Here is an 8,278-nt window from a genome sequence, read left to right as displayed (position 1 = left end):
AGCCTAATGCTAGTTACCGTGCTAGCGAACCTGGCTACTGGTTTAAACTACACAATAAAATCATTAAGCTCGGTTTAAGAATTTATTTTATTTCCACAATGAAATATTTACCCCATTAGAAGTCCATTCTTAACAACCCCTTCTCCTGGTTTTAATAAAATAAATCGTGCTTAGCTTTGTGATTCAGCAGCTAGCGCGCTAACGGACTTTAGCCGATTTTTAGCGATTTCAATGACAGTGTAATATTTGGACTAATCATATCTACCGAGAGAACTTGTATATTTGTTGTAATTATTTAACACTTTATTGGTTATATTAATGTGGATATGATATTTCTCCTAATAATAGTTCACCTGCTAGTGAACATGCTGCTGCTTTAAATTACACACTAAAATCCTGAACCGAGTTGATGAGCTCGGGTAACGAGAATTTAGTTTATTTCCATAATATAATATTTACCCATTTAAAAGGTGACTTTTCACACCCCTGAGTACTGGTTTTACACTAAATCATGACTAGACTAGTGATTTAGTCAGGTCTAAAGGACTTAGTTACAGATGTATGTTATCTACCTAGAGAACTTCGCTAATCATTTCATTTACACAGTTAGCATCATGCTAGTTATCGTGCTAGCGAACTCGGCTACTGGTTTAAATGACACAATAAAATCCTTAAGCTTGGTCAAGAATTTATTTTATTTCCACAATGAAATATTTACCCTGTTAGTAGGTCACTTTTAACAACCCTGACTACTGGTTTTACACTAAATCATGATTAGCCTTGTGATCCACTAGCTAGCGCGCTAGCGGACTTTAGCCGATTTTTACCGATTTAAATTACACTGTAATAGTTGGACTAATTATATCTACATGTCTATTTGTTGTAATTTGTACACATTTTATCGGTAAATATAATATAAATATAATGTTTAGCCTAATGTTAGTTAAGCTGCTAGTGAACTTGGCTGTTATTTTACATTACACACTAAAATCCTGAACGAGTTGATGAGCTTGTCCAACGAGAATTTCATTTATTTCCACAATATAATACTCATCCCCATTAAAAAGTGACTTTTAACAACCCTGACTACTGGTTTTATACTAAATCATACTTAGACTACTGATTAATCAGCTCTCGCGCTAAAGGGCATGGTTACAGATGTACACCGATCAGCCATAACATTATGACCACCGACAGGTGAAGTGAATAAGACTGATGATCTCCTCATCATGGCACCTGTTAGTGTGTGGGATATATTAGACAGCAGGTGAACATTTTGTCCTCATAGTTGATGTGTTAAAAGCAGGAAAAATGGGAAAGTGTAAGGATTTGAGCGAGTTTGACAAATGGTGATGGCTGCACGACTGGATCAGAGCATCTCCGAAACTGCAGCTGTTGTGGGATGTTCCCGGTCTGCAGTGGTCAGTATCTATCAAACGTGGTCCAAAGCAGGAACGGTGGTGAACCGGTGACAGGGTCATGGGCGGCCAAGGCTCACTGATGCACGTGGAGAGTGAAGGCTGGCCCATGTGGTCCGATCCACAAGACGAGCTACTGTTGCCCAAATTGCTGAAGAATTTAATGCTGGTTCTGATAGAAAGGTGTCCGAATACACAGTATATCACGGTTTGTTACTTATGGGACTGCATAGTCAGGGCGCCCATGTTGACCCCTGTGCACTACCGAAAGCACCAACAATGGGCATGTGAGCATCAGAACTGGACCACGAAGCAATGGAAGAAGGTGACCTGGTCTGATAAATCAAGTTTTCTTTAACATGGCGTGGATGGACGGGTGTGTGTGCACATGGCACCAGGATGCACTATGGGAAGAGTGCAAGCTGGCGGAGGCAGTGTCATGCTTTGGGCAATGTTCTGCTGGGAAACCTTTTGGGTCCTGCCATCCATATGGATGATGCTTTGACATGAACCACCTACCTAAGCATTGTTGCAGGCCATCTACACCCTTTCATGGTAACGGTATTTCCTGATGTCTGTGGCCTCTTTCAGCAGGATGATGCACCGTGCCCCAAAGCAAAAATGGATCAGGAATGGTTTGATGACCACAACAATGAGAATGAGGTGTTGACTTGGCTTCCAAATTCCCCAGATCTCAGTCAAATCGAGCATCTGTGGGATGTGCTGGACAAACAAGTCCAATCCATGGAGGCCCCACCTCGCAACTTCCAGGACTTAAAGGATCTGCTGCTAACATCTTGGTGCCAGATACCACAGCACACCTTCAGGGATCTAGTGGAGTCCATGCCTCGACGGGTCAGGGCTGTTTTGGCAGCAAAAAGGGGACCAACAGCATATTAGGCAGGTGGTCATAATGTTATGGCTGAGCGGTGTATGGTATCTACCTAGAGAACTTCACTAATGGTTTCATTTCCACAATATCATAGTGAGTATAAAGGTTTTAATAATCATACAGTATAATATTTTTTATAGATTTGGGTGGTGGACAGGGGCAGGAGGTTTTAGAGAGTTTAATCAGGTCACATGTTCAGTGAATTTACACAATCTGACTGCTACAATTTTTCTGTTTCTTCACAAGTTAACTAATTATCAAACTCACTGCTTTATTAACTTTTATACATTAATAGGAAAGTTTGATATTGTGTAATTGAAGAGTCATAATTCTGAGTCACAGAAAAATAATCTATTGCAGAGCCTGTGGATGTGCTGGAGGAATCAGCAGATACTCCCTCTGTCCTCCAGGTATGTGTCAGTTAAATAGTAATATTTTAACTTCATTTAAAACCTACAGGCCACTTTTTTCTAAGTGTGTGTGTGTGTGTGTGTGTGTGTGTTAAGGTCATTGAGCCAATCCTGCAGCTGCTGCCCACCGAACCACACGAAGAACCTTCAGCTGTCATTCTGGTAAGAAAATCCTTCATTTATTTCCTAAAGCCAATCAATGGATTTTACAAGGTTGTTTTTACTGTAAAGAATGTTAGTATAAATCTGATATGATAAGAAGCACTTATGATCTTCATGCTCTACATTTCACAGCCGCTCGATGCTGATGAGCCTGCCGTGATGTTCAGTGTGTGTCTGTAGTCTCCTCCCTCTCCCAGGTATTCTACACTGCTGTAACTGAGATACAAACACACAAACATCCTTCTTTACAAGATCTAATGTTAAGTTTTGTTTCTCTATTTCTGGCCAGTGGACATAAGCAGAGACATGATTGGAATGATGAGGGGTCCAGAGAGTCGGCTCTGCTGGTTTGAAAGCGCAGAGACACACTGCTTGACTCGCGAGGTAATCACAGTCTTTATTACTCTGATGAAGAGAATGGACATTTTTGAACTGACATGATTTTTAGAAGAGCACTTTTGTGAAATGTGGTTGTAGATCTTGAGTTTCATCTAATTGTCTTTTACAGGGATTCCCTTATTATACCAGTGATAAGGAGAGTTTCACTGGCATTCAGGTAAGGGATTATTCATTGTGGCATCACAAAATGTTATGAACTGCAGTGACTAATTGTGTTTGTGTGTTTTAAGTTTGTTGAGCCGAACATCCAGCTGCTGCCCACAGAACAACCTCAAGACCCTTCACCTGTTTTTCTGTTTTTTTCTAAGTGACAGAATATTAGTATGAAACTGCTGTGATCAGAAGCACTCATGATCTTCCTGCTCTACTTTTCACAGCCGCTCGATGCTGGTGAGCTGATCAGCGCTTGGTGTAATATTCAGTTCCTCTCTGCACAGGCCTCCATCTCCCAGTTCAAGGTATTCTACAGTGCAGCAGCTGAGATACAAACACACAAACACCCGTCTTTACAAGTTCTAATGTTTAGTTTTGTTTTTCTATTTTCAGTCAGTGGAAATGAAAACATACTTCCTGGGGATGATAAGGGGCCCACAGAGCCGTCTTTGTTGGTTTAAATCCACCAAGACGAGCAGCTTGAATCACATGGTAATCACAGACTTAATTACTCTGAGGAAGAGAATTGACCTTGATGATTATTAGACGCTCACGTTTGTGAAATAGATCTTGAGTTTCAGCTTTTTGTCATTTGCAGGGATTCCCTTATGAGTCCTCCATAGAGGACTGTTTCACTGGCATACAGGTAAGGGATTATTCGTTGTGGCATCACAAAACTTTTGTTAATTGCAGTGACTAATTGTGTTCACTTTAATTTGTTCTCTTAAGGCTGAATCTGGGAGGGTTACAGAGTTCATCTCCTGTAACTGAATGGAGACATCATTCGTCGTGCCACATTATTTTGTGGTAAATTTATTGCACTGTCATGAAGTGTATCTTGTAGTTAGTAACTTTTAGAATTTTGTCAGTTGTGCTTTTATTTGTCTTCCGTGTGGATATTTTTTTTATTCAACAGCAAACCATTACAACGGTAACCTGCACTTTGCTGTATGTGGCTGAAGATGGACAGATGTTCACCTCCACTTGGGACTATGATCACAACGACTGTGAGGTAATTCAGACTTTCAGACCTGATGTGTATCTACATATGCTGCTATTCCCCTGATTCGGATACTGTAAAATTTACTGTGTGAGTTTTAATGATTTAATGATTTGGCTTGCAGGAGAGTGAGGACCCCTTAACCCAGAGGAGTTGGAGGTGCCCTTTATTTGGTACGATCCTCTTCACTCTTTAATGATGTAACAGTGTATTGTATGTTTAATATACACTAAACATTTACATCTCTTGTTTCTTAGCTGCCATCTTTCAGACAGAGGGGTGACTGAAATCGGCCTGAAGGTGCCCGTGCTTCGTGAGGCGTTTGCTGTGAGTAAAACCTTTATTCAGCTGCTGTTACTGCGCAGGTAAAGTCCACTCTGCTTTAACTTTTATATTGTGTGCTGTCTTATATTCAGACTCTGCTTGCCAGCATCCACAAGCAGAACTTCTTGTTCATGGCTGGAAAGAAGATGGTCATGCGACTGGCAGCAGCTAACAACCAGGTGACTTCAGAATGATGAAAGACTGTATCATTTTTGTGATGGAAATAATTTCAGTTTCTCAGCCATAGCCAAAGTGAGTTACAGAGATTTTTTCGTTTGCTTTAACAGGATGCAGTTGGTGTGCAGTTGGCCTACGAGGCCCTGATTCGATTCCTGAGGACGCCTTCCAATCAGGAATCGATTAAAGCAGAGCTCAGCTCCTGTGTAAGCTAATAAACGCCTGTGTGAAATGACAGATGTTTAAAGATAAAAGATTTTGCTAATATAGAAACCAGGACTCCAATATGTAAAGCTAATTTATTTTTGTATCTTTTCTACTCTGTGCAGGACCACCACTACAACTTCCTGGATGTTTTTTGAGCTGATTTTCTTCAGCTACTTTATAAATGGCTCAAAACCTCAGCCAGTAAGTGTCTTATCAGGAGATTTCTAAGTAATGTTTGAGTTTCAGAACATGGTCTATTTGATCTGGTTTTCTTTTTCCATATTTTTTAAACCTGATAAGACATGGCATTAATGAAGCTTGTCTTTCTTTCCAAAAGTTTAAGGGAGGTTTCTTGGAGCGCCTGCTTGCGCTCTTCAGCATGTGGGACGTGGACGTGTGGGAGCCTGCAGCAGAGCTGTACTTCACAGTGCTTATTGTAAGTGTTGAATATCTTCTGATGCCACGATCCACAAATTCTCAGGATTGTATCTTAAACTCAGTGACACTATGTTGGATGTGTGTGGAATTTGTCAATAGGATTACCTTACAGAGCTTGCTGAAGTACTCTTCACTCAGCCTCTGGAGCTCTACAGTGACCCAGCAGCCTTAGCCACCACAGTTCAGCGACTCCTCAAGCTGCACGTCCAGCTGATGATGGACATTTTGGAGGAGCTCTGAGCAATGTCTTTCCCCTTACCCACTTCATCTTTTCTTCCTCTGTTTCATTTCATCTTCTTTTCTCTCACTTCTTTTTCCTACATTGCTCAGGCTCCACACGTAAGTGTGAAATCATTTTATTTCTATTTTTGATCAACTTAATATTTAAAAAATCTCTTTTCTTTCTTACAGGTTTGTACAGGGAACCCCAGGACCTGAAGAAGGGCTTAACCTTAGCATTTAAGATCCCTCGTCCCTTAATAATCATCCCTTATTAATCTATCCCTCTGTTCCTATCCCACTCCCCCTATTCCCATCAATAGCCTATAGATTGTAAATACATATATAGAATTGTTTAGAAATAAACTTATTTGTATACTTCTTATAGACTTTGCTTAAATAAATGTTTATATTTGTTCCTATTGCGGTCTCATTCTGATTATTTTTAGCCATCAGTATATGTATAAAAGTTTCCTTTAAACGCAACACAAACTGAATTTTTACTCATATACAGATCATTTTTACAGAATTTCACAACCTTTAAATGGTTTAGTAAAATGTGAAAAATAACAAATATATTATATATTTGTTATTATATTATATTCAGTGTTGGGGAAAGTTACTTTTAAAAGTAATGCGTTACAGTATTGTGTTACTCCCTAAAAAAGTAACAAATTGCATTACTTAGTTATTTTTTATAAAAAGTAATGCGTTACGTTACTTTTGCGATACTTTTTCTTAAATTTGACCAGTAGACTCGTTCTCTTTTCATTTTATACACATAGAAACCTATATGTGTTACATTACAAAGTAAACTCACAGTCCAAGTTAATAAAGACATTAAAGAGTGCAATATAGTCTTCCTAAAGTCATTCTAAAATTAGATCAATCTGCAAATGTTTTCTTCAGGTCTGCCTCCATTTCTATATATGCCTTGTCCAAAAAGCTTGTAAAGGTTTTGCGATCGGAGAGCACGGCCCCTGTCCATTTCCCTGATTTTGCTGATGATATTACAAAATGTCGCCGCCTTCACAGTGAAGAGTGGCTGCATCTCCTCAACAATAAATGCAGCAACCAATTTATTGAGTTCAGTCAAACTAATTGTTTTACCTGGTGGTGAACTGAAATCTAGCTTTTGTTGTTCAGCAGTAGGCGGGGTATATTAATACTGACATACATGGTTTGTTTATGTAAACTAATGTTAAATAATATCATTTAAGGCGACCATAATGTAAAACATTATTGATTGAGTCATTTCCCATATGAGTAACAGTTATTCTACCATAATTTAAATCATATCTAAGGCTGGGTTTGATTAGGAGTGGGATTATTAGATAGATGAATTCAGACCCTCGCTGTGAAACATCACCCCCTGGACACAGGTGGACACAGCGTCCCTCATTTATTCCAAGTGTAGGGTGGCTTGAGTTCAGACACCATTAGTCAGGTGTGACAGCATTAATCATACTGCAGAATTCCTCTTCACTAAACAGCTTACGAGACAGATACCCCCTGCTGAAGAAATCTGTTTGCTTCACTTTTGTTCAGTCACACAGGACAGCTGTTCTAACTGTTAGATAAGCTTTATTAACTCCACTGATCAAAATGTTTGCTTCCAGTTCCCTTTTAGTCCTACTGCCAACACCATTTTTCCATTTTCAGACAGATCACATTTATCTATGACAAGAAGCAAGATATGCCACAAATGATCTAAAACCACACCATCAGACTGAGCTTTGTCCAGCAACTTCTAATTTAATACAACAACTAATTTAATACATTAGGTCATCAACATCATCAAGCACAATTTTCTCTTCCAGCACCACAGCTATACTTCTTGTGTTTGGGTTGGTTATTGCCACATCTTCAACAAAACTGAGGATATCTACTTTGAGTCCCTTAGTGCAGGGACTCAAAGTAGATATCCTCAGGACTGTGTCCTACAGAGACAACAAACTATGGGTCAAAATCAATACAGGACAAAGATAAGAAAAAGAAGTGTCTTGCTCAAGGGTACAATCAATGTTTTGTGCTGGGACTTGAACACACAACCTTCTTATCAGAGACTAAAAGCCATCACTACAGCTAGCTTGCACTGCTTCACTGGAATCTTTAAGTGGCATTAATTCAGTGGGAGAAACAGCTGAATCAATGCAAACTAGTTATGGTGTTGCTCTGGCATGGTTGTAATGGCTCAGTGACAGAAGGCTTGATCAGAAGGTTGTGTTCAAATTCCAGCACACTTCCAAGCAGCATTGGTTGAGTAAGACCCTTATCTTTCAGCTTAGTTGTATCCTACATCAGTCAAATGAGCAAGTGTGCTGGGTTATGTGTCATTTTATGCAACATGAAGATATTACAGCACTTTACTGACGACCCAAAATGCCAGTCAACTCCTGTAAAATTTAGAGCGTTTTGGTTTCTTATGTTCACTAATCATTAAAATATTTAATACACTTACATTTTTTGTTTTAAGGCG

The 8,278-nt window shown here is 39.4% G+C and overlaps 1 long non-coding RNA gene across 1 annotated transcript; it reads left to right on the top strand.

Annotated features, from left to right (window-relative positions):
* The first annotated feature begins 2,830 nt into the window (after window positions 1-2,830).
* LOC131349971 (uncharacterized) lies at window positions 2,831-3,251 on the top strand. Its single transcript, XR_009204123.1, has 3 exons — window positions 2,831-2,882; window positions 3,015-3,079; window positions 3,172-3,251. It is a non-coding gene; the product is annotated as an uncharacterized LOC131349971 (long non-coding RNA).
* Window positions 3,252-8,278: the final 5,027 nt, after the last annotated feature.

This window comes from Hemibagrus wyckioides, unplaced genomic scaffold, assembly GCF_019097595.1.
Source record: "Hemibagrus wyckioides isolate EC202008001 unplaced genomic scaffold, SWU_Hwy_1.0 Contig19, whole genome shotgun sequence".
Classification (NCBI taxonomy): domain Eukaryota; kingdom Metazoa; phylum Chordata; class Actinopteri; order Siluriformes; family Bagridae; genus Hemibagrus; species Hemibagrus wyckioides.
The sequence above is the reverse complement of the archived record's forward strand: the minus strand, read 5'-3'. Positions and strand labels throughout refer to the sequence as shown.